Below are 25,609 nucleotides of genomic sequence, written 5' to 3'. Positions count from 1 at the left end.
TTCCTTATATGGTTCACAAACCCAAAAGGCAGAAAGGACCACCTACTCTGGCCTCCTAAAGGCAAATCAACAGCTGCTTTTCTCACACAGACGTGCAATCCTGACAGAGCAAAGAAATCCAGTGAGTTTTTTTTTGACAGGCTCTCTCTTCAACTGTTACTGGAATTATCTGTACCTTTAACCTCCAAGTTCTCTCCTGACAGATTCTGAAATAGCTGTTCCACTATTTTACCCTGGACTGACATCAAGCTAAACCAGCCATCAGTTCCCCGGGACATCACTTTTATCTTTGTGAAATATCGGAAATACAGTTGGCAGCCCTCCAATTTTCTGGAATTTCCCATTTCCCAAGATTTATTATAAATTACCAGCCACTTAACAGAGCTTTTCAGCTACTTCCTTTAAAATTCCTGGATGTAAAAGTTAGTAGGATATGAGAATGTTTAATTTCAACCACTCTTGCCTCCCAGATCCTCATTTGTTGCAGCAAACTTTCTCTTCTTTCCATATTACTGCACAGGATGGACACATCCTCTTCCACAGTTTCAGACACAAAAAACACCTGGGGAACGCTTCTGCCTTTTCTATTTCCCTTTTTGGTTATTAAACTAATAAATGTTTTATCACTACTTGTATTTCTTCATTTAACCAGAATGGCTTCTCATTAGAGTAACTTTTTTGTTATTGATGGCAGTGTAAAATCCTAATTTTGAGAGCTGGCAGAATATTCTTCAACAATTCCCAGTGCGTTCAACGCTTTTTACTTTAAATGCAATGTTATGCCAACACAACAGATTCTAACTTTGGAAAACATCTTTTCCAATTCTGAGTACAGAGCATGCATAAATTCATAGTCTCTGAGTAGATGATGTACTCTGATTGCACAAGGTCACTGTATGGGATTTGAGACCCCACAATTCATCTTATTTTAGACTGTCCACAAATAGTACTGTCTGAAAAATCGCTTCCCTTCTTGCTTCATTTTCTCATGCAACAAGTCACAAACATGTATTTTCCAGTCCATTACTAAGAGTACCACTCCAACAGAAAATCTTTTGGATTCCTGCTCATGCACCACTCTCTCCAGTGCCCTTCCCATAATGCTAGAAACCTGGCTAATAAAATGTCAAACAAAGCGATTCTTGTGCAATCCTAATGGTTTAGAGTTACACCAGACTTACGTAAGGCTGGTTTATGCGGTTGGGTATTCGCTGCTGTCACTCTCTCCCTCTAAGGTTATTTACAGCCCCCGTCTGCTCATTTGCCTTCAAGGGAGGGAAATGTAATGTTGGTAGAGAAAGAGGCCACTGAAACCAGACATTCCCCTCGATCTCTGCAGACCTTAGCTCGGAAACCCACAAAATCCCAAGCCTTGTCCACCCTCAGTGGCATGGCAAGTGCCACCTGCTGCTAATTGTCCCTTTCCTCTCCGTTCACGAGGGGACAGACACTCTAGGACACCTTGGCTGTACCATATCTGAGGACAACACAAAAGGAATTAGTGAGGTCCTTGTCTGCACAGCGGCAATCACCACTGCCACACTACCTTCAGGATCATGGCAGGTTTGCTCAGGGCTGTGTTTTGGGCAGCTGTGACCTATGGAAACTTTGCTTGGCTGATGAAATGTACACCCATACCTACAGTGTGGACAATCTTTAAGAGAGAATGCTTTTTTCTTTTTTTCAGAGAAGAAAAAAGTCTGTATGATTTTTCTGGTATGAATTGAGAAGCTATATTCTCCACAGATCTTGGAGACATGCAATTAAAGACTGTCAAATTTGCATGCACGCAGGATTCAATTGAAGGCTGAGCAGGCGATGTTATAACATTTCTCACTTGACTTGACAACCTTATATTCTTTTAACAGCTTTTGTGCATAATTTCCTTGCTTTAAACAAACTGAAGGTGCCATTGTGTAACCTGACCCCTGAGCTCTTGAGGGTGAGGATGAGGGTCGGAGCTAGGAGATTCCTGCTTCCCAAGCAGAACTGGCTGACCATCACTGGTCTGCAAAATCCCACCCAAGCAGTTTGCAACCAAACACATGTGATGGAGCAAGCCGAGCACAGGTCCCCCTGTTTTGTCAGAAACCTGACTTTTGAGGAAGAATTCAGCAGAAGCCACTAGTGCCCTGGGCTTCCCTTAGCAAAATTTCTTGTTGGCCAGATGTATTTTCAGCAATGGCTGCAGTGTCCCCCCCCAGCCCACTCTCCAGCTGAGATCTCATGATTTTGCTCCACAGCATGAGGGCACCAGAGCTTTAGAAGAGTTTAAAAAAATGCTGAATGCTGGGAAATCAACACATAATTTCAAGCTTTGTTTTGCTTTTTTTTTTCACCCTCAGCTGAAACACTTTGGTGGTGGTTTTCCAACAACTGTCTGAGAAAACATCACAGCAAGAAAACTGTGACTCTGTGCACCTCAAGTCTGGAAAACCTATTATGGTTCAAAATAAGACTTCACAGAGTGAAATTTTATAGAGTGAAATTGCAAGACACAAGGCAGCCAGTCCTGTTTCTGCTGCACACGTAGAGTAAGAGGCATCAGGAGATCTTCATGCAACAGGATGTAGCTGACACATTCCAACACTTACTTTTGAAGGTGTTGAGTGCCGTTAATCTATGCCCTTTAATTAGATTTGAGATCCCTTGCAACAAGAAGGATCAAGCCATAAAAGCATGAGGACAAGGAGATTAAACTACAGATTAATAATTATATAGTATAAACAATCCAGGATAAAATAAAACTCATGCTCCACTGGAGACTGGCATGTTTATGTATAAAGCGGGAGATCTATAAAGCTCATTGATTAGTATTTCAAACGAAACAAATCTAAAAGCATTACAAATTATTAACTGAAATATATAATACAAACAGTGTGCTAGGAAATAATCAATACTTCTCCGTGCCTGCAAACCCCTACAGCAATTTTTGTGCTAAAACGGAGACCAGCCTACATGGCAAACTCTAGTGCTTGCCAGGGAGTTTGTCTCATGTGAAAGAGAACAGTCCGCAATGTAAAAACAAGCATGCTTTTTTCTTACTTCTTCCCCCTCAACTTCTGCCTATCCTAAATGTACCTAACCTATAGTGCAGACTGCAATAAAAAATTAAATTAATTAGAAAATCACTCCACAAGTCTTTCTAACTAAATCAATGAACTTTGTTTCTTAGACTGTCGTAAGAATGCAAACATTATTATGCAGGACCCAATCCAATCTTTTTAGAGAAACTTGACCGCATAGAGACATAGCTTCAGGAAAGGAAGAGACAATTTTGAGCTATCAGACTAAATGAAGATTTTGCCATTAGTATGATTGGAGTCTTGTAGGCTCAGTTAATTCATATTTATCAGAGGTCAAGATCAGGTAAGTCTATCCACAGATTCATGTCATTACCTCAAGAATTTAAAGTGCGAGTAAGACACAGTTTGGTTATATGCCCAAGGGAATGTTAAAATGCTTTAAATAAATACCTGTTGCTTGATGAAATACAGGACAGCCACCAATGGATTATGAATGGCATGATGCTATTCCATCACAGCATATCCTTCTCACATATAGTGTCTTAAAAGCAGACACATACGTGCATGTGCCTGAAGTTATATATGTGTGTGTGTATATATTTATATATAACCATACATCTATATGTACATATATATCCCCACATATATACATATATCTATATACATGCACACACATATGCACAATGTTTAATTACTATCTCTTAAAAGTATGCATTATTATCTTTGTGTGTTTCATGTCATCTGGCACGAGCTTTTCAAACATTAAAAAATGACTTATCTCTTAATTAAGAGTCCTATCAACAGAGTAACCCATCCACATATGAAGGAAGAAATGATCCTTTTACTCTAAAAGTTAGGTGTCTCAGTATTATTTGTAGCCATTATTCCACATATCTCTCACCTGAAGTACTTATGCACACATGCATTCTTCTCTGCTACATGTGGCAAGAATTTTTCCAGAAAGAGCACAAGAAAGAGGTGAAATTAAAATCCTGAAAAAGATGCTTGTGCAAATGTTTCTAGTAATAATAGAAGAGAGACAAGAAAAAAAACCTCTGAAATGGGAAAATCCAGAGGCAATGGTGAAAAGTTGAAAGGATGGGGAAGAGCCAGGAGCAACATCCACAAGGACACTAAGAATCGTGTTATTATGGATGTGTGGAAGGGTTCAAGAAAAAAGGAGGGAAAGGACCAGGGTTACCTTGGAGACAGAGGCTGCTGAAGAGGCTAGGGGCTCATGGATCAAGAGCTGCTCAGAAGGAAAGGCAGAGGAGGGATGGCTGGAGAAGTTCCCAGGGAGAAAGGTCTATAGTAAGGGGGCAGGAGCCCAGTCCTAGCTCCATTGCTCCCAGAGAGGCAGAGGGTCTGGAGTAAGAATGGGGAAATGAATTGTGAGAAAGAGTGGCTATTGTCCAGTGTTTTCAGAGAGCAAAAAGAAACTGAAGAAGCTGAAGATAAAGCATTGCATACTACAGCGAGTATGTAAGGCTGTTGGGAGGGAGCAGAAAAGAGGGCACAGGCAGCAGAGAGAGAGATGTTTCACTGCCCAGAACAGAGAGGGGAATGACTGCCAAGGAGCTTGAAAGAGCAGTGGGAATGAAGGCAATGCCGAGAAAGAAGATTCACAGAAATTGTCTGTTCTCCCTCTGGGAGGTGGGCTGATGCTGGGAGGTGAAGAGAGAGAAAAGTCACAGGCACTCAGAGAAGCAAACAGGGAGAAGTGTCAGAGTGGAGAAGAGATGAGAGGGGAGAGGCAATCACTGGTGAGAGGCTAGAGAGTGGGTGACGACACAGTGCCAAGAGATGATAATCCAGCTGATTAGAGAATTAGGCACAAGAGATGTCAAGGAAAAAGGCAGAGAACAGAAGAGGCTATGGATGTGGCAAGAAGACCCTGAGCCTAAAATAAAATTGTCAAGCAGTCCAAATACACAAGCCATGCACTTCCCCTCTTCCTGCCCCCCTCTCTCCATTGCACCATCAGGGATCCACTACCTTATTACTGCAGGGAACAAACAAAAATACAACTGCCCTCAGGCTGATCCTGAAGGACCAACAGAATAGGAATGAGGAGAAATAAAAGCAGGCTGGCAGTAGCTGCCCATGGATAAAAAGGAGACCTTTAGTACAGCTGTGTGGCTGTATTTGATTTACGAGGGCTTCTTCATGCAAAACGAGGCAGAGCAGTGTAAATGGCTTTCTAAAGAAAGCCTCGTGAACAGCAGTTCCTGCACATTAGAAAGAAAGGAAACGAGCATGTCCTGGGCTAGACCAGGATGGCTCAGGAGCTGGGGCTCCTGGCTCAGGCACTCAGCACAAAGGCACGGGCACCTAGCTATGCCCACGCAGGAGCAGCTACACCCTGCAGAGCCAGGACTCAGCTACCGAGCCCCCAGCACTTCCTTAGGTGGCTCTCACTCTTCTGATTTGAGTGTGACACCCCTTTGTAACGAAAGGCTCGGCTCCTCAGGAAAAGGACTGCCAAGCAATGTAAAAATTCTGCTCTTACTGACAAAGATGTCCACTTCCAATTTAAGGAACAAAACACAGCAGTCTGGATTGCACACTACATGTTTTTGTAAATGTTCTTTTGTACTAGCAAGTAATTAATCTTGTGTTAGAGCCCAGGAAAGTGCCTATGAGTCTCTGAACTTGCAAACAGCTGGAAAATGCCTACTTAGGCTAGTGCACACATCTTTGAGTAATTCCTATTTGCTAATTACCCTTTCAGCTGCCAACAGCTATTCTAACATTTTGCTAACCAGGGAGGGATATCACAACGCATAATCATGTGAATTAACGACAGGATGCCGGTGAAGAAATGGGATAAAAATCAGGTAGTTGAGAAAGAAATTAAAACTAATTGATTTGCATCAAAAAACCCTACGGTATGTAAACACCATTTCAGAAACAAAGAACATGGCTGGGAAACAAGTAAACAAAAGTGAAGCCAGCATTTGCAGAAGTTGTCAGAGTAGATTCCTTCTCTTGGTGACAGATGAGATGAGACTTAAGCCCAGGACCCCTTACAAATGAGACTTGCTAGTACTCCAGTAACCCACTGCAACCAAAGCAATATTCCCCTCTGCAACACAACAGATGTGATTCAAACTGGCAAGCCATGGCACATAAAAGCACAATGCCCTCCTCTGCTCAGCACAGTTTTTTGCAATATTCATTGCAGGGGCCCAGAGGGAATTCCAGCTCACGGTGTGCAGAAAGCTCACTGATGCTCCTACACAGCAGAGTAGACCCCCCTGCCATGGCTGAAGGGGCACCAAAGGGCAACAAGCAGGGCTGCTGGAGGAGCCACCTCAAGATGGAGCTGTAGATGAGCCAATGGGGCTCCCCTGGGCCTGTGTGGGAGGTGGGGGAGGCAGAGGAGGAAGATCAAAGAGGTACCTTAAGACGTGTGTGCACATTTAACTGCAGCAAGCTAATGCAGGATTTGCAATAAGAACGCCCGCTCTGAAAATGGCAAAGGCAAGGATGTTTATTACCAGGATGAACATCCTTATTCAGCATCTCAGGGGAAGCTCTGGCCACTTTCAATCAAATGTCTTTTTCTTGGAATGCTGTTAAGCTGTGGTCATCAATCCTATTTAAGGAATGGGAGGAATGGCTTCATATCACCGCTTTCCCTCCTCACTTGATGTGACATAAAATAGCAGCACATTAGCACAGGCGAAAGAAACTGAGCTTGGCTGATAATGGCCGCACTCATGTGTCTATTAAGCAGCCCAGGGAAGGAGGCACCAGGTGCAGAAGGCACAGCTCCTTCATCGACTGAGCTGCCTAGAGCAGCAGCTTCCTGCTACAAAGAGGTTTCCTTGAAATCCCTCCAGAATCACTCTGTAACCAAAGTGCAAAAGCAGCCACTTGCTGCGCTCTGATTGTCCACTTGAACTTTTCGAGGAGGTTGTGCGTATTTACCGTCGATCTTCAGCACTGTGTTGCCAACTGCCTTGCAGTGGAAAGACCCCAAAACCTGATGGTGGCACGTGCACGACCCACACACCGCCCTGCCCCTACACCTCAGAAAGGCATGAAGGGACATGCAGCACCCTCATGTGCTGGTGGGCCACAGGCAAACCTCCTGATTTAGGAGCTTGTGCTGCCACTGCCGGGCCAGTAAGAAGAAATGATTCCCCTGACTTGGCTGTTCAACCAGATTGATAAAATCTATTAAAGGAAGGGGTGATTTTCCTGATCATTACAGCCTAGACAGGAGCAGGAATGTGGCTCACATTGGTGTTCCAATGCTTCACTACTGGGCACTGCTAGAGAGTTTAGCATCACTGCCTTCATTATCTCTCCCTGGCTTCATCTTGTCTGTGCTGTGTATACATAAGGACACATGGACCATGAGACTCCCAATGAACTCTTGTAATACCAGCTGTCAGCAGCCGCCTCAGAGTCAAGAAAAACATGTTCGTGTCTATAAACACGGTAAAACTAATTATCCCAAGAAGGGTTCCCCTTCCTCTTAAAATTAGCAGTGTATACAGTCAGATAGCTCAATGTAAACACATCACTCTGAATTTCACCAGCTTCACTATCAAGCAAGAAAAAGTATGAATCCTGTAGGAAGTCTCTGCTATAACAGATACTAAATCTGATATGTGAAGAGTTTTATTGCAGTGTTTCTAAAAGAATGAAAAGGGAGAGAAAACACGTGAAGCCTAAAACCAGCAACACATCAAAGGTTACAAGAGAACTGTTAAATGAGTGTCCCTGTGAGAAATGGAGAGGATAGCTGAAGCCCTTCCTGTGACTAAGGCAGTGGACAAGCTCCAATGAAGAGTCCAGGAGAGAAAAGAGGGAGGTAGTCATTAGATAGAACATTCCAAGTTCAAAAATAGGAAGGTTTTCCAGAAAAGCTGCTCTAGGTGGTTTGAACAATCATTTGTAAAATATAGGACAAGGAAGAGCCCCCAGGACCAGCCATAGTCTGAGGACTATGTAAGCCATACCTCTCAAGCAAAAGAGCTCAGAGGGTTTGAAGTAAGGATTTCAATTCTTATGGGTATTTATAAATCTCATTTAGCTGTCCCCTTTTCCAGACACAAAAGCAAAGTACTACATTCATTTAAGTATGGCTGTTCCTCAGACCAGTGAACAGGACATCTCTTGCAGTGCCCAGTGGAGCTGCCCAGCTCAGCAGTAGCACCAGGATAATGGGATGCATACATCCTTGTATTTAATGAAGGAGCCTGTACAAAAGAGATGTCTTCCAGTGACCACTGCAAGATTGGAGAGCCCTCTAGCATGGAATAGGAGGGTGGAAAGAGGGGCTGAATGAATCACGAGCAAGGAAAAAAGGGTTATGGCACACCCCCACGCTTTTGCATTTCAGGTCTGTAAAATTCAGCTACATCAAGGTGATGCTACTGGCACCACTACTCAGAGAGACAAAGCAAGCAAGTCTGAATCAATCAGAATCTGCCTAAGAACTGAGCAAAACCCAGCAGCACAACACACCATGGAGAGCTTGTAATAGTTTACACAGGAATAATAAAGAAAGGTGAGTTCAGCAACCTTACCCTGAGCAAAGGAATCATCAGCAAAGCCTTGCCCAGTGCAGCTCCTGGGAGAAAAGGTCAAGACAAACACAGCCAGATTTCTGAGCAGAAAATCCACTCATCTTGCAAACCCTTTCCACGTCCTTGGGTGCAAAGGCACTGCAAGCTTCTCCAGAGGCAGCCTGCCCTGGAGCCCCACTGGAGCAGAGTGGGGGACATGACAAGAGCCACAGGCCAGTCTTTCAAGCAAAGGAGCAACAACCGCTTAACCAATGCAAAGCGACAGCCTCAAATGCTCGCGCAACAGCGAAGCATCAGCAAAAGCCAAATGGAGATGAACAGAAACATGCTCTCGTATCCACAGCCATCTGTCCCTCTTTGCTCGTTGTTTTACAAATTGACCTACTGTTCCAAATCCCAGATTTTCAGAAATAGCTCTGGCTGAAGGTATTACCAGGAAAAACAATCAGTGTCAGCTAACCAGTGTAACTGAGGAATTCTTTCCAGGAGGCTGAGGCAGTGATGACAGAAGCTGGAAAATCAAAATCGCAGAGAGGGGGAAGCACTGGCCACTCTGATACATAGGCAAGGACCAGCAGGAGCAATGTTTGACAGTTCAAGTGACGTTCTCTTCTGCCAAAATCTGGTGAGAAGCTTAAAAAAGATCTTTTCTGTTTTCTGGTGCAAATGATGAATTTCAGAGAATAATCAACCACACTGGCCTTGGAGTAAAGGAGACCAGAAAACCAAGGAGATTCCTAAAATCTATTACTGTACCAAACAAACAGCTAGTATTCTCCCATGAACTGAAAATCCCTTCAACTATTCCCAAACAATTACTGCCTCCCCATTCTGAACAAAGATAAATTTATTCTCCAATATAATTTTTAATATCCTAAATAGGCTTGGTAATGGCAGCACTGTTAATTTAATATCCTCGGAGATCTTCACCATCTCTCCCTGTAAGGGTTTTCTGCAAAGCACCCATTCTCATAATTTTTCAGTCTTTTGAGCCCTTAATTTCCTATTAACTTGGGATGTCTGTACTGGCCTGACCAGTTTTATTATGTGCTTTCACCAGTGGCAAGTGAATAGCCCCCTCACACATGGCTTTTGGGGGGGATTTCCTCCCAGCACTGCCAAAGGAGCCACGACTTGCCACGTGTCCTCCCCCCACCACCCCAGCACTCCCTCTCCCTTTGGTATGGGGAAAGATGAAAACTTGAAAACGCAACAGATGGTCTGAAATCCTCTTCCTGTGAAACCCATCACTACGGCAGCAAGCTTAGGCAATATTTCAAATATTTCTGCATGTGCCAACAGCGGTATCCATGACTAGGGATGATGAGGAGACTGCCTGTGAAACTCCCCCATAGACACTGTTTGCAACAGCCTAGTCCTCTTGTTGAAGGCTCTCTTCCCTACTCTAAATCCAATGAGAAAACTAATCTCCATATTTAAAGCTGACAGGTGGTACATGCATAATTAAAGATGACCTAACAGAGAATGCTCTCATTTCTGGCATATTATCAGACACTTAAGCAAAGCAATTATCAGTAGGCAATCTTTTCTGTCAACAGAGATTGGATGAAACACTTTGCCAGTCAGGAAGATACTGTAATGATGATACATGTGTATTCGCAGATACTCCAGCAATATAATATAGACTTAAATCTCTCCCGTCTCAGACAAATGTCTTCATCACCTATAGAGGACCACAGTAACGTCTCCGCACATTTTCATGCTCCGCTTTGCTATTTTCCACAGACTCACAAGACAAAATACACAGACTCCACTTTGCTCCTACTCATGTCAACCTTTTCCTTGAATCCATCTGCACTATAAGTCCTGCCATTCCTCTCCACCTAGGGAAGGACAATCTTACTGTCCTCTCGAGCTCCTGCACTTTTTCCACTTGCACTACTTGGTAGAATGGCTGATCAGTGCTGCACAGGGCCAGGAAACCTTGTCCTTCTGCCTTTTTTCCTGCTCAAAAAGCAAGCAAAACCCAGAAAATGTGTCCTCCCCCTTTCTTACTCAAACACAAACAACAACTCAGCTCCTCCAACAGAATCCAACCAAGCCTTCCCCAAACACCTTCTTCTTCATCCACAGGTAGCAGTCAACTGTGGCACGTCAGGGGCTGAGCGCTATATTGCTCTTTTACTCCTTGTCACAGCTTTTGTGACATGAACACCTGCAGGGAAGAATTAGGGACCTCACAGATCTCAATGGATTGTTCCTGTTGTGAACAACCATGTCTTACTCAGGACCACAAGCTGAGCATCTTCACCTTGGGAGCTGTGATGGCAGAAGAGATGAGTGGCCTTGTTCTCCTTAGCTTATAGAGGGGGCAAACACAAGCAGAGATCAGTTGGGAATTTTATGTGGAATCAACCCAAAAACCTATACTAGAACTAGGAATATCTTCCCTGCTTTTTGGTTAACAAGCAGATGGTATAGTCTCCCAAAATAGCAGTGTCACCCATGTAGTTTGAAAGAAGGAGAAACTTTTTAACCTAAACTCTTAAAATGCTTCCTTCAAGCAGTGTTTTGCGATGAATCCAGAGAGTTCTGCGTCTTTTTTTCTTTTTTTTCCTCCTGAGCAGAGATTTAAAAAAAAGAATATTTTGTGGAAGAAAGACAAGGAGAACAAAAAACAATTAGGAAAAGGAAAGCCTAAAAAGGTTAGTGGTTTTCTTAATTTTGGGGAAATTAGGGCTGTGAGAAGTATTATAAACCGCAATTACATACACACATGGGATTGCATTTTACCTTACGAAAGAGCTGCTCTTAGGGTATAAAATTGCTTTAATATTGCACTACGACAAACGTTTTTTTAAAAAAGGCTTATGATAATGGATTTTCAAAGCAAAAGTAAAGCTGCTTTTCTCTGAGAACAGGGCTTTAGAGAAGGGAAACTTCACAATGCTAGTGGTGTGCATTTTGCTGCATTTCACAAGATCTCTCATAATTTAAATTCCAATGTATTTATGTCATACATGGATAAACGATCTTATTGTTCAGAACATGTCTTTATATGAACATCTCTGCTGTTAGAGCTAGCATTATTTAGCTGGTTTTTTTCCTCTTTCCTTACCAAGTCAGAACAAAAGTGTCTTTTATTGCAGTTTTGTGAACTTCATGCAAATGGCAGTTTTTACACATCAATCGTCAGTTTAATAACACTAATGATAAGAGGAGAATTGAAAATAATAGGCTGATTTTTTAGCAAGCAAATCAGAATTTATAGAGAAGATTCTACAATGTCAAACTTTATAGCCCTGTGTTATCAAAAGCACGAGGAGTGAGAATGAAGATTAAACCACTGACTCGTTAGCAAGCTACACTTACTAAACCACAGCTTTCCTGCACCAAGAGTGATTATTTAGAAATCCACTGTACAAGATAAGAAGAGATAGTGACAGTCTTCTGGGGCCACAGGGAGCCATTTACACAACAAAATATATTTGCCAGGGTATACTGATCTGACTGAGCAGGCTCAGTATCTCTCTCAGTTAAAGCAATACTGGTTAGTCTCCCACTCTTCCCTAAGGCATAGCTTGGTCATTCCTTCTCCTGCTACATCCCACTCTTGCAATCACACAACTTTGCAGCACTTAAATTCCAGTTTTGCACCTATCACTCCCCCGAGTAGCCCTGGTGACTTCACAGGTTCTGGTTATAGGCAGTCATGCTGCAGGACCAAGCATGGGAAGAGCAAAACGGCCACATATGAGTAGCTAGGGCTGTGAGAATTCATGGACTTTCTGTGGATTAATGGATGACTACAGAGAACCACATTTTGAAAACACAGCTTGATCATGACCAGAGAAATAACACTAAATAGAAGAAAAAAGCATTTGTTTTCCCAACACGCAAAAAACCAGATGTGTCAAAATGCCAGCTTTTGATACAAAATTCCACAGGAAAAGTGAGTGACAGCAGATTTTTAACCCTACTACAAACAGGTGCTCAAGCAGGCATAGTAGTTTCCCATGACAATGATGGTCAAAGGACAAACTTTACACCTCTAATGTCCGAAATCCCCTTTTTATCCAGACAGACAGAGTCCTACATCCTCGACTACTCCAACTCAATAATGCAGGAGGTATAGACAGAAACTGCACTTTGCTTCCTCCCACTCACCGCTGGCTGTGATCAGGACCCATCAGTAGAGTAAATGGCTCTACTATTGAATCCCATCCCACGCAGGGCAACTTCTTTTCCACAGATGCCTGACTGCTTTTCTGCACAGCCTGTGGGTTTGATGCCTTGATTTCCAGCTACAGACTGTAGGGGCTGAAGCCCTTTCATGGGAATATTTGAACTGGTACTTTCCTAGAGTCAGCACCCTTCAGTTTGGCCATATTTCCTGGTTAATGCTCCCACAGCTTGAATCACCATTCCCATGTGGGAATGGACTGCTAAAACTGTGCTGCATGTCTATCTTCCTGCCTTGTGTGGGCTTTGCCAAAAATCAGGTTTTGGAAAGGAGGAACTCCCTTATCATTACTTATAGCATGTACTTTCAGTGTAGTTTTTTATGAGTAGACAAATGGGAAAGTACATTTTTAAGAAGGACAAAGACTGCTGAAGTTTTACAAGAAGCCCCAAGATAAGCACACCTTATTATGCACCACAGGATGAAATGCAGCATTTTCGGGGAACAGATGTTTAATCATCAAGCACTAGTTTGGGAGAACTGTGGGAGCTGGGCTGTCTCACCCATGAGCAAACTAGGAAATTACAGGAGCTTGTAGGTGTTTGTGTGTGAGGTCAGAGACAGAGAAGCAGTTAAACCCATCTCTAAGGTACTGTCCCTGTGCGGGTGGATGTAGTAGGTTGTTACAGAGAATAAAATTGTGAGAAATAACTATTCTACTCAACACCATCCCTGTGGCTGAGACTGGCGTTAGCAATGGGGTTTGGTGGGCAAAAGGCAGAACAGTGTGAGGAACACAGTGTTACATTAGTGCATCCATGCTGAAAGGGTAAGTCTGGATTTTTGCTGCATTGTCACGATGACATCACACTCCTACCTGCCTACATCATGGACCTCACCATGCCTCTAAAGGTGACCTTAAAGTTTGTGTCCCATGATCTGCTGCTCCTCACCACAGTCCAGCCCTTCACTGCTACTGAGGGCAATAACAATTCATCTCTCTCTACAAATCTATGCTAAAATTACCCCACAAGCAAAAGCCAGGCCAGAAGGAAGTCCTCAGTGAAATGCAGTAATGCATTAAAAAACACTGCTTGAGCTGGGAACCCATGACTAGATTTTTCTCAAGTCCGAAGAAGTCCCAATTCCTAATGAAAAAATGGAAGCTGTGCATGCTCACACCTTTTGCTGCAGGCTGTTGTCCACTCCAAGCACCACCTCAAAAAATACTTTTGCTTCATCAATACATTTGTAATTCAACCAAAAAAGAAATTTAAATAGCATCTTTGCATGGTAAACATCAGAAAAAACTGCTTTCCAAGCCTGCAGCCAGTTGTTCTATAATATCTTCTGCTTTGTGCTGACAACCTTTTTTCCCTCCAATCATTCAGACACAATGCCTTCAGGTCTGTCTAAGTAATGTAATTTACTGGAGTGGAATTCCCTTGATACCTTCTGCAGCACTCAGTGACAGTATCATTTATACTCTACACTGTCATGCCATGACACTGATACATTGGCTTTCATCTCTCATTCAGCACAGAGGGTGCAATTTCACCTTCCATTGTGCCCTTCTGCAGACTGTGCGTACAAATTCCCTCCATTCATCCCTAATTACAAACCTCTGCTGAAATACTCTCATTAGATTTATATTTCTCACTCCAAAGTGTCAATCTTATTTCAAAATTCCAATTTTCTGAGAGATCCATCCATTAGCAGCAACCTCCAAAGCATTCCTTAACCGAGTGCATTAAAAGTGAAGCTGGCAGAGCAGAGACGCACTTAAAATACACCATTACAGCAAATCTCCATTGCTAATGTTTTTGCATTACTTGAGCACTGTGATAAGGAGCCTGTGACTGGCCAGCCCTGCTCCTCCAGCAGCGATGGACAGAAGCCACCAGTCAACTTCTGTGTCCAGCTCTGCTCCCACTGTGAGGCTGCACCAAATCCCAAAGCATCTGCTGCTGTCACTGTCTCACAGTACAGCATGAGGTGGCTGTTCTAAGGACTCCAGACGATGAAAGCCACAGAAAGAGTTTATGACAACTGTAAAAATGCCCGACTACAGCTTGTTTTCTGTGGTAAAAAAAAAAAAAAAAAAAAAAAAAAAAAAGAAGCCAAAAACAAGCTGGGGGTTTCCCAAGGTAGCAGTTCTGCTCTGCAACCCAAGAGGTTGTTAGAGCTCTTCAGCTGAAAATCACAACCACATTGTTTGTGTCACTTGCACTAATCCTACTTTAGTGGCCACATGTAGGACTGCTCCCTTCAAACTATGTACAGAAAAGATAACGTCACAGATTCCCCGGAGCAGCTCTACAAGTAGTTAAAAAAATCAAAAAGAGATCGTTCTACCTCTTAAAGAGAAAGGCAAACACCTTAAAAACCTCATCACCATACAAGGGAAAAAATGAAGAGCACAGCAGTGGGTACTGATAGTTGCACAATGCACCCAATGTGCCATCTCTAAAAATAGCCTGTGTGGTGATACCCCTGGAAGAGTCCAGCATGTCTCATCCTGCTGGAAAGCACAGCAGCAGCAATCGGCGCGGGAGTGCCGCTGCCACATGACGCACACGTTGCACTCTCTCCTGTCATTATCTTCAAAGCCATCAGGTTTGAACTTACCTGCAGCAGGCACAGCAGCAGAAAAAGAAGGGTGGGTGGGGAGAAAAAAACCACCTCTACAACTGTACGGAAAAAGAGAAAATTCCACAGAAGACTATTACAGCAAATGATTATGCCCCTTGCCGGCATCTGGGCACCTACAGGACTGAGACATGCAGGTGATTGTAACAGAGGCAATATAATTCCCTGCAGCAACCACTGTGGGAGAAACTAAAAATTGCTGAAGTTTTGCCCGTTCCCATCTTAAATATTTGAAGTCTTGATTACTGCATCAGCTCTTCTGCCATTTGTACTTTGTATCAAGGCAAGAGCCGGTCCAATGAGCAGGCAGGGATGTAAGAGCAGAAAGGAGCATTTCAGCAAAAAGGCAAAAGTAAGGTAGCAATGATAGGCACCGAGCTCTCCTAGGAGGAGAGGGAGGACTACACCAAGCTAATTTAAAGGGATTTCCTATTGCCTAATGAAAGACTCACCATTGACAGCGTGACTAGTCCATGGAACAAGCGCGTGTACCTCTAAGTGCCCCCAGCACCCCACATCCTCCGCACCACGTGGTGTTAGTCAGAGCGAAAACCTATTGTCTCATAAAGCCCAGTTCTCAAGACCAACACCTCTGCTACCCTGCAAAGCCTGGCAAAGCTGGGAAGGTCACGAAATGAGAAGAAAGCAGTGATGCTTAAGCTGCCACACAGCAGAGTGCAAGTTTTTAGCCTCTACCTTGGGTCCTGCCGCTCCTCTCATCCATCACAAGAATGACATCAGACCGAGAAGCCTGACATGCACAGGCACACTCATTCTCTGGAAATGCCACAGCTACTTAATGAGTGAAGCTGGGACAGCACCAAAGCTGACACCATGAAGCTACGAATTTCCCTGCATATACTGACATCTCTCTTTAATATTTCTCTCGGCCACGAGCTGACATATCAATTAATGTGGTCGGAACACACTTAGTAGTTCAAGATACCGCAACTGGTTTAGTGGATTCCTAACCAGTGCAACTACCTGGAAAAGCATCACATAGTCACCCTAAAAAGGAAACCAAAAGGATTTTATCTGCTAAAAGTTAACCCTGAGAATTTGTTTCTCAAGCTCAGCAGATTTATTTAGATTTCCTTTTTTTTTTTCTGCTTCGCTTTTTCTTTGCCAGAAGATGAAGTTCTGGATCAACAATTCAAGGTACACCACTGAAGTTTTGAGAGTTTTGACTTTAAAAATCTTTCAGTCCTCTCCAAAGATGCTTTTTCCAGACAGCAGAACAATTCTGCTTCCAAAATTCTTTCATCACCACCTTTAACTTATGTACTAAGCCTAACTACTTTTTCTTTTTTTTTCCAGTAAGAAGTTGATGAATTAACACAGCCAGACCACACCACAAGTAAGCTCTGACTCTCCTTCCAACACAGACCCATTTACAAGCATTAAAACCTAGGACTCACCCACCAGACAGAGCTGAAGCTGCAGGCAAGCCAGTCATCAGATCTCAGAGAAATATTATGCTTGCTCCACAAATGCTGAAGCATTTGAATCTTATTTTTAGTCGTACACAAAGGGCAATAAACGGAAAATCTTATTGTAACCACTGCTTTTTCGTGGCCACCCACACTTCCAACACCCACAGCAAAAGTATATAAATGTAAAAGCCCCAAAACTCATGGCTCATCTGAACAAGGAATGCAAACTAGCTAGTTGCTGTTACTTTTTTTTCCAGTTTATATCTGGAGTGCCATTATATTCTGTGAAACATTGAAGATAACTTTTCACATGCTGTGCCTATGTACTGTCCAGGATTCTGCTGTGTTTTCATACATTCTTCCCAGTACCCGTGTCCCTGGTAAAGTCCTTCTCTAAGTTAGCTGACCGCTGACTGATTTTCAAATGATGAAGTAGAGAAGGTGCTTCCCCCCTAACTCTCAGTTTCTTCCCCCACTGCCCAAACTACTGAGGTACAAGGAGTTAATGCTTCACTTACCTGTGAGAAATTATGCTGAATACTCTACCCAGAAACTGGCAATTAAAAAAAAAAATCCCTTTACACTCATAACAGTAGAAGAACTTCAAACAAATTGCTGTCAAGGATGATTTCATTGTGTTTAAATCCATTTACTTCAAGTCACTTTGCAAATTACGCTTTAATTTTACACCTAAAACTCTCAGGTCTACTGTGATGCCAGTTTACTCTCCTGTGTGTCCTATGCCTGATTCTTTCCATTTACAGAAAGTAACACAAGCATAAACCTAATTATCATCTGAAATCCCGCAGAAAACGAATTCAACTAACTGAGTAAAAAAGAAATAAAGGAAAAAAGATCCATTTTAAGACCAGACCCAACACGAGGGTGATGCCATGTCTGGAGATGTTGAGAGTGAACAATCTCGTGCTATTAATCATCTTGCTGTCGCGGAAAGTGCGGGTTATTGCAGCAAGAAAACGATCCAATACAACGCTTTTACGTCTCAACTCTTTGTACATCGTAACAGGAAACATGTCCCACCAGCTAGCAATCAATACTTAACTAAATGATCGAAGACAAAGTGCTGGCTCCAGAAAAATGTACCTTTACCTGCCCTCGCTCATCAGTTGCCTGCTAGACCCAAAAGCACACCACCTTCCTGCAGCTCCTGACAAGGCGAGGGCAAAGCCGGCTGCTCTCCCCGCACGCCGCTGGAATCAGGTGTTGCGCTTTTCTGCCGAGGATTTAGGTCGCAGGACCTGTGTGCCGAACGCCGCAGAAGCGCGGGTATCTAAGTATTATGAAAATAAATGGGTCATACACCACTGAGCTAACAACCACACCACCCCCAAGCCGGGCACTGAATGACTGTGCAGGGCTCTGCCAGAGGGAGAGGAGAGGTTGAGCCAGCAGTGAAAACAAAACTGATGTGGTGAGATGGATTTTACTTTTCACTGGTTTGGGTTACAGAGAAAGTTGGTCTTGCTGTCATCGTCTCTCAGGCTTTTCTGTAAAAAACAAAAAAAATGCTACGTACAGGCTGCTAAGATGACCTGTGGAGATGGGCTGACAGCTCACCCCACCGGGAAAGGGGAAGTGCCGCTGGCCCTGGGTGGAGGGAGGGCTGTGACTCAGTCCCTTGGGCTGACACACACACACACACACACCCGCGCTGTCACCTGCCACAGCAAAAAATAAAAGTCCTCGCCACAACACGGCGGCTACACGGGGAACGCCGAGTAAACAGATCAGTGATGCTGCACGCCCACGCAGCCCGTGGCACCGCTGGGGTGACGAACAAACAAACCTGTGGTCAATGGCACCAAGGTCAGAGGTGTCAGAGCAATTTGGGTTCGGATGGCATGTTACACTGGGACAAGCTCTGCTGTCCTCTGCTGCTGTTAGCAGCTGAACACGAGCAGAGCACTCCTCCTGGCCACACAGCCTGCTGTCACTGTGTGTGCCTGGATGGGGATGCCTCCAGCACTGGGGTCTTGGGCAGAAACCTCCAGGAAGGGACACTGGCTCACCACCCACACATTTGTGCACGTGCAGGTGCCCTGCCTGAAGCCACATCAGCACTTTTCAGGACATATATTTGTCCAGATACCTATTTTATTTAAAAAATAATAAACTTTATTGATATATATATAACACTTTTATAAATATGTATGTTTCGTTTTTATATATACAGAAACATCTGCACATATAAATAAAGTGATATTTGGTCAATGATGTGTTTGTATGAAAAGCTGTTCCTGGCCGCCAGCCTGGATGAGGTATGGAGGCACTGATGGTGCTGAGAAAGCACCTGTCACATCAAGGGACTGACACAGAGCTGCTAGCAGTGGTCAATGGACAGGATGCCATGGGAGGTTGTGAAGGTCCCCCAGGCAGGAGACACTCCACACAGTGATGACATGAGGTACAGAGTCCTGATATGCCAGTACCATAAAATGGGTAAGAAAGTGCCTTCACCCCTATGAAAACAGCACTCCAACAGGAAAATGTACAAGAAAAATCATGAAACGTAGACATGGCCACATCTCTCATCCAGTAAGATAAACCTGCCAATGTCCTCAGGTATGGTCTTGGCACTTGAGAAGGGGGTTTGCTACCGATGGTTAGGAGTGTTTGGTAAGTCAGTGTACAAAGTGATACAATTTTGCCTTCAGAAAACTGCTTTTCTTCTGAATTCTGTCAAGTTATCTAACCTTTATGCGCAGATTTAAAAAAAATAACATTTTTCCCAGGCTGTGGTGGTAGGCGGGTGACAGACATTAAACCACCAATATCTGCATATTTAAAATTTTACATTATTTACATCTGCCTAGAGATCGGCATAGCATAGATTTCAAGAAACTTATAAAATTTTTGTACAATACTCTGAAGAACTCATACCTAGCAAATACGAAATTTCTGGACAGAACTTTCTGAGTTTTGGGTTGTCTTATTTTTTTATCCTGTTTAAACCACTTATAGGCCCGTGCTGAATTCACAACACTGGATAAGCAGAACCAATGCCTTTTTATGAGATGCAGAAGGACATTGATTGGGATGTTATTTTTGCTGCTTTTAAAGGAAAACACACAGGGCTAAAACTAAATGAGACATGTGAGCAGAGTATGGACACTGCTAGGAATAGTCACCTGTCTCCGCTTGGATGCCGGCAGCCCTGCCCCAGCAGCTGCTCCAAGACACAGCTCTGTACATTCTCTGTCATTTGTGGCTGTTTGGGATAACAAATGGAGAGAGCCTCTCAGCAGAGAGCACAGCTTCTCCCTGACTGCTGTACTCCCACATTACAATACACTCAGTCAAACCTACCCAGGATTCATTCCCAGACAACCTGCAGAAATGGGTTTTTCTTTTCTATCTTGGCACACGCACCATAACAGGGTTTTGCAATATGCTCTGTCAGAACAAGCAAGGGACATTCTGCTTTGAACTCACACATCAGTAAGTACTATTTTTATGGAGATTTTACCCATCAGCATCCTAGTAGTATTATAGATACAAAATAATAAATGGAAGAGGGGAAAGGCATACTTATTTATCCCACTGCACCCTGGGAAAAACAACAAGAATGCAGTTGTTACAGCTGGGTCAACCTTGTGCAACTGCTCTTTCCAGCAGGGCTAATTAACAAGTGAAAGTCTGCTTCTTTCTATGGAAATTGCTATAATGAGGTAATTGTTACTAGCAGAGTCTGTCATCAAAAACAGGCAGACAATGGGAAACAGAGAAATCAAATAAGCAATGGGCAGCTTGCCCTCATGTCTACCTGTGCCGGCGTGGATCTGCACACACGACGGGTGCAACCCCAGCCAGCGGGCTGTGAGGTGATGCACGGGTTTTCTAGGAGCTAAAGTTTAAACCACACCATGTTTTAAAAATGATGCACAGCTCAAGCACATAACCACAGTTAAAAGAGAAAGAATAAAGAAGAAAGAAAAAAAAAACCGGAAAAGCACATATTTGATGACAGCTCCTATATCCTCAAACTGGTTTTCAAGTTCATTTGGCCCTCAGACCCGATTTTGTTCCTTGAAAAGGAGATGTCTGATTACTTGTAGCCCAACAAAAAGCAAGACTAAACTTCCCATGCGCCTATTGGAACGAGAGAGGTTTTTTCTTTCCCATTTCTGTCTGCTTTTTCAAGACCCCCAAAAAGGATGGTATTTTTGAAGTTAGTTCCTCTGGAAGTGTTTTAAATAGTGAATTTGCAAGATGTCTAATGATAAGCTTTTCAAACATCATGAGAAAAGCCTGCAGAAATTGTGAATAAGGCTTCCAAACCTCATGGGAATAGTGCTAAGTAGGACTAATGAAAAACAAGCTTTTTCTGCCTGCCTAGCTGTTACAACTCATATTTTCAAGTCTTCTCCCCTTAAGACAAGCACTAAAAACAAATTTCAAGCCAGATCCAAAATTTTCCTGTAGTCAGACGAATCCTGCTTAGGGGGATTTGATTAATAACAGCACCAGAGAATGCCAGACCCTCAAGGAAATGGCAACACACTCCCTTTTTTGGAAAATGAAATCAAACTCACACCTTGTAAAGCCTCTTTGACAGTGAATTCTGTTACTACCCAGACTTTCTCCACTGCCTACAACTTCACCATTGTTTTTTGCTGACACTCATCACACCAGAAAAAAAAAAATCCTCTCTTTAAAAACTGAATTTCCATATGCATTAAAGAACACAATCCTCCCTTTGCAGTTGACTTTTCTTTTTTTTTCAGTAAATCTTTTAGTGTCACATAAGCAAATAAAGTACTTAAAATAAAGGTATATTTCTAATGCAAATACTTTGGTTCCAAAACATTGATATTTTTTTAGAAGTAGTATTACATACAGATCAGTTCCAAATATTAAAAATGGTATTAGTAAGCATTCAAGAAAAACTGACCAGTAAGGAGTGGTTTGCTTCACTGACCTGTTCTGACTAAACTGCATCATATGCATTTGTTACTGCAGTGAACAAATAAGGGTGGCAATGTGCACAGTGCCACACTGCAAACCACAATTTGGTATTACCTCCTTTTGCCAAGCTGCTCTGTAACACCATCCCAAAGATAAAAACCTCTTAACCACAAAGAGATTTGGTTTTGTTTTCAAAATTAATGAAATTAAGTTGTGTTCAAGCCTTTTCCCAAACTTGTCAGCTCTGGGGTGCCCCACCCTCCATTGAGCACAGACTACCACATCCATGCCATCCTTATAGTGGTTCAGAAGCTTCTTCTAGTTCAGAAACCAGAATCAGGGTTAGAACTGCTAACAAACTGCAAAGGGTCAAACCAGTTTCTCCCCACTGATTCTATGCCAGGCTGTGCTATGGAATGTTTCAGAAGAAGACCTAGTCACTGTGGGATCAGGGATAAAATACGTGCACAGGATCATAAGCTGCTCCCCAACTTGGGTGAAAAATCAAAGCACAACAAGCACAGAGGACTACTACTCCGGCTGAGAAGTTAGGAAGGGATCTGCAGTCCCCTCAATCTGTCCCTAGTAGATCTATATACAACTTTCTTTACCCTCCTACAGTCAGGTGGGGCACTGACTCCACCTGGAAGGAGCTGGAGGTAGCAATGAAGATACTTCTCACGCTTACAGAGCCTTTTGGGGCAGCAGGCTGAAGGATGAAGCAGCACCAGGGCTCCTCCAAGGGAAATACTCCAGGAACCCGAAAGGAGAATCATATGGATTTTATTACGGGAGAAATAGAAGGGTGCCTGCAGTCCTGTTGGGCAGATGATGGCCTCCAAAGTGACATGGAGCATGTGCAGCTTTGGCAGAGTACACCAAGGTAGGTAAGTGTGCCCACACGCAGCCCGTTGCAGAGAAAAACAAAGTGCAGTTAGAGCAATGGGGGAACCGAGCTATTTTAGGCACTTCTCGCTATGGTTTACCGTAGTAGCAGAACACTTAGAAAAGCCGTCAAAATGACAATCACTATTTAGGTTAAAAAAGCAAGTAACTACTTCAATAACAATTTATTCACCACCTAATGTTTGCAGTTGAATTACAGCTTTTACGGTGTTTTTCTAAAGCGTGATATTTACTGCCTCTACCTTGCCTTACCAAGATCTTTTTTTTTCCTTTTTTCTTTAGTTTTTTCTTTAAATAGAAAGGAATTGGAACCATGACTTACATGTAACTTTTCTAGGTTCTGTGCTGGCTAAAATGTTCTCACGATGCAGGGAACAGGAGCAATGGAGAAATTAAGAGGCTGCAGCAATCCATTAAGAAGTGACCCTCCAAAGTTCTGTGGGGCAGTGTTCTGGCAACTCAGTTGGAGCAACCTAAAATAAAATAAAGGCAAGAATTTAAAAAAATCAAGTGCTGAATCTTTACAAACATCTCTTTGTTTTTTCCTTCTGATTCTAAAAAGCACGCTGGGGCATTTCTTTCTGTAATATAGAAGGTCTTTATGCCAAACATGACAACTACTTTATGTCCATTTCACATGGAAAGCTTTGTGAAAGCTTTAAGCTGTAGATACCTTCCTACAAAGACCATGTTTTCCTTTCATTCATATAATATGAGGCCCCTGAAAAGAATTACTGAACAGATAAACTAACATTTCTGTGATTATTCTACCAGATCACACTACAGGTACCTGCATTGTTATGCATGCATGCTAAGGAATTCTTTACTGTGATGGTGGTGAGACACTGAGCAGGTCGCACAGAGAAGCTGTGGATGCTCCATCCCTGGAAGTGTTCTAGGCCAAGGTTGAATTGGGCTTTGAGCAACCTGGTCTAGTGATAGCTGTCCCTGCCCATGGCAGATGGGCTGGAACCAGACAAGCTTTAAAGCTCAACCTAAATCTTCCTGTGGTTCTGTGAAACCGCACATCACACCAGAAAGGAGTTATCTCAAAACCAGCAAATTTATCTAGTAGGCTTTAAATAATAATTAACACTGGATTTTGTCAAAGCTTTGTATTGATTTTATCAAGGAATTTAGGTTAGGAACACAAAATTTGTCGCTTTGTTTCTCCTTTACTCTGGCGAGCTTCAGAGAAGAAACACCATCAGCCTAAATTGGTATCCCTGGGTTGATGCAATGTGTGTCATAATCCTGCAGCCACCCTAAAGCAAAGCTACCTGTCATGCCAGTCCATGTCAAAAGAAAACTGGAGAGAGAATGAAATGTTCATCTGCCCACAGAAAATTCACTGCGCTGTCACCTCTGTGCAAGGGGCTCAGGGCTCAGTCCCTGGAGGGGAGGCACTCTGGGATGGGGAAGGTTGGTGAGAGCAGGGCTGGGGCCAGGGGGCTGGAGCAGGGGGGCTGAAAGCAGCCAAGTCCCAGCATCACCACACAGCCCAGATCCCACAGTGAGCTCAATCCCAATCCCAGACTCTGGAAAAGGCTACCCCCCATCTATCAAGGAAGCAGTCACACTCTGAAGTGGTTGGGGAGGAAATACTTGTGGAAAGAGAAGTAATTAGCTTTAAGCTACAGGGGTTCTCAAGTTGAGGTTTTCAAGTTGCCAGTGCCCAACACTTTACTGTTTTCCTGGAAAAAACATTGGAATGCTTAACTATTATTTACTTGAGTGAAGTGTGCAACTGGGAGTGGAAAGGAAGATGGTTTTCTTTTGAACAGAAGGGGACAGCAGCAGTACAAGCAGTGGCATTATCTGTCTTCACAGGATCACTGCAAAGGCTGTGTCTGCAGGATTACCACAAACTAAAGCTAGATAAAGGGGGAGATCAGGCAGAGGAAAACAACCCCCTAAAGTTTAGATCTTTTAAAAAACTACTCTTATTTTTAAAAAAACATGCAAAATTAACTCTTCAGTAGAAAATCCTGGTTTCTCAAGAGATGTCTCCTATGTCTATTTATTATTACTAATGCCTGTTTATGACTCCATAAAAAAGTGGGGGAAAAGACCCCAAAACCAAAATGCAGTGCAAATGAGAGAGATTTGGTGGCTATTTTTCTAAGTATGTTCTTCCTGGTAAAAAAATGTTCAATATTTTCTGAGCAGTGATCCTACTGCATTTTACTCCAAGTCTTTTGGAGAATTGGTTCACTTGTGGAAAGCAGGTTATTTCCTCTGGATGGCACCCTTCTAGATGGTTTACCAACAGATGCTCAAACTCTTACTACCTTTAAGGATTACCTAAAGTACTTGAAAAGAATCATGAGGCTGTGCTAGGAACACAATGCTTGTGTCTCTTTAGTTTATACTGTTTTCTCCAACTGGGCATAACATTCATTGACAGACTGTAAGGGTACCAAATATTTATGGTCACAAATAGACATTATTTAAATTGCCTACAAACCTAAAAATATAAACTCTAAATCTGTTCAGTCATAAATCACTGGTAGAACAAAAATAACTGTTGCTTACTCAATGGCTAAAGGACTAAAACCAGGGAAGTCTCTGTGTTTTCAAGGATAACTTAGTTTCCTGGGTAAAAACTGCACATGCCACGGTGTATCAGACGAAAAAGAGAATAAACAGAAGTTGGGAATAGGGAAACAAGAGAAAAAAAAAGGGGCACAGAGGGTGGGGAAGACTTTCAGCACTCATGAAGCTTTTCTGAGAAGGTCTGATTGATGTTCACTGCTGTAGAAAGCATGAGGCTGCATCCCAAACATTTCATTCCCTTCTGCAAATGCCTCACTCCATACCTCTCTCCATGCTCCCCAGATATTCTTGCCCTATGCAGGACGATCCAGCCAGCATCAGGTTTTACACATGATCTAAAAGACTAAAGCAGGAATCTCCCTGCCCAGGGGTCAGCTTAGGGTAGAATGAAACTTAACCCCTGCCTATGCTCAGCACGAGGGCTCC

At 43.0% G+C, this 25,609-nt stretch overlaps 1 protein-coding gene across 2 annotated transcripts in view; it reads right to left on the bottom strand.

Moving 5' to 3' along the window:
- BACH2 (BTB domain and CNC homolog 2) overlaps nt 1-25,609 on the bottom strand; it is a 180,358-nt gene that overhangs the window by 54,063 nt on the left and 100,686 nt on the right. For both annotated transcript variants that reach the window (XM_059842454.1, XM_059842455.1), the window contains exon 4: nt 22,950-23,100. The gene's annotated coding sequence lies outside the window, so the exon portion shown is untranslated. The remainder of the gene's footprint in view (nt 1-22,949; nt 23,101-25,609) is intronic.

This window comes from Haemorhous mexicanus, chromosome 3 (assembly GCF_027477595.1).
Source record: "Haemorhous mexicanus isolate bHaeMex1 chromosome 3, bHaeMex1.pri, whole genome shotgun sequence".
Classification (NCBI taxonomy): Eukaryota; Metazoa; Chordata; class Aves; order Passeriformes; family Fringillidae; genus Haemorhous; species Haemorhous mexicanus.
This window is presented reverse-complemented; position numbering and strand designations above follow the sequence as displayed.